Below are 1,663 nucleotides of genomic sequence, written 5' to 3'. Positions count from 1 at the left end.
ACACACATGCAAAGAACCCGCTCGTATATATAAACATATACATATACACTCACACACAAATATTTGCATGAATGAATGGACGTGCTATCACATACACAAAGAAACACATGCACGCAAGCACACACATGCACACATACATGCAGACAGAACACACACACACACACACACACACACACACATTCGCAACACACAAGCACAAGCCCACACGGATGGACAGATGGACACACATATACATGCCCCAAGCATCAATGTCAATCATAGTTACCATGTGGCTAAGGATAACCAACAAAAAACACTCAAAGGACCATAAGCCGTTGAGCCCTTCAATGCAAAGTGCTTGGACATTGTATCCTATGCAAACATACATGGACATATCATAAACCATATATACCATATCACATATCACTGCCACACCCATCGAGCAAATCTAATTTTCTTTGGCTTGATGGCTGCATCACATGCATGATGATGACGGGAAACAGACGTTTCCTTAGACAGAAGCCAATCGAACATCCCAAAGTTAAGAGATAAGAAAGGAGTTCTAAAATATCTTCAGACATGCTTAATAGCTAACAATAACTTGCTAGCGATAGCATGTGAGTGATGCTCATATGACCTACAAACACAAACACCACCCAATAAACGTTCCGGCATAATGGAAATAAATACGGTGAGTAATAATTCTAGAGGAAAAAAGAAGCCCAAAACAATTAATTCCCGGTGGTTACTGAAGGGAAAAAATGCTGTGGAGTGTTCTGAGAGCTGTGTGTTGGGAGTGTTGGCTATGTTTAAAATCTATCAGTCCCAAATCAACCCTCCAAGGGAGGACAGAAACTGGCCCCCACAGTTAATTGATGGCCATGATTATGGCCAGGCTTGGCTGTGCTTTTGGACAGAATTGATTTATAATGCAATGAAGAGTAGTTGTGTGTGTGTCGGGGAGGGGGGGGGGGGGCATGGGGAACTGAACCACATGCCAAACAGGGAGTGAAGGAACCTACCTCAATGAATGGAACAGAAATAGATTAAATCAACCTGATTTTAGCAAAAGAAGCCAAACAAAAGTATATTGAAGCCGGCTCTACGTATAAATGGTTTTCCTTCACTTCTCTATTTTGGTGTCCCTCTTCCCTCTTCCCCCCAAGGCCGTGGTGGCTCATCGTCTGGGGATGCTGTGTTGACACAAGCTCTTTGTCTGAGGTCCTGAACAGAACAAGAGGTCCCAGGAGAACCTCTGGGATAGACGGAGAACACAGAGGACTCTGCGCGTCAGGCCAGTGAAAACACGGCACTCCGGACCTCAGGACGTTGCTGTCGCTGTTGTTGTTGTTGTTGTTGTTGTTGTGGTTTGCTGCGCTACAGCTACATACAACCGCAGCGTAGATTAGTATGGATCAACTTGTGCCGCCACGACAACAGTTTGAAGTAAAACGTAGAGAAGTGCTGCAGTATGGAACTCAACTAAAATGTTGTATCTTCGTCATTCATTACAAATGAGAATAATGTTATCATGCCTTTCCTCCCCCCACACACACAAGCACGCACATGTGCGGAAAGCTGAAAGTCCCACTGGCCGAAAGTTACAAACAATTCATTTTCAAGTGGGCAAGTTAAAAACCCTTCCTCTCTCTCCCCCTCTCCTCTTTCACCCTCTGTCTCTCTT

This window comes from Gadus morhua, chromosome 3 (genome assembly GCF_902167405.1).
Source record: "Gadus morhua chromosome 3, gadMor3.0, whole genome shotgun sequence".
Classification (NCBI taxonomy): Eukaryota; Metazoa; Chordata; class Actinopteri; order Gadiformes; family Gadidae; genus Gadus; species Gadus morhua.
Note: the sequence above shows the minus strand (reverse complement) of the source record.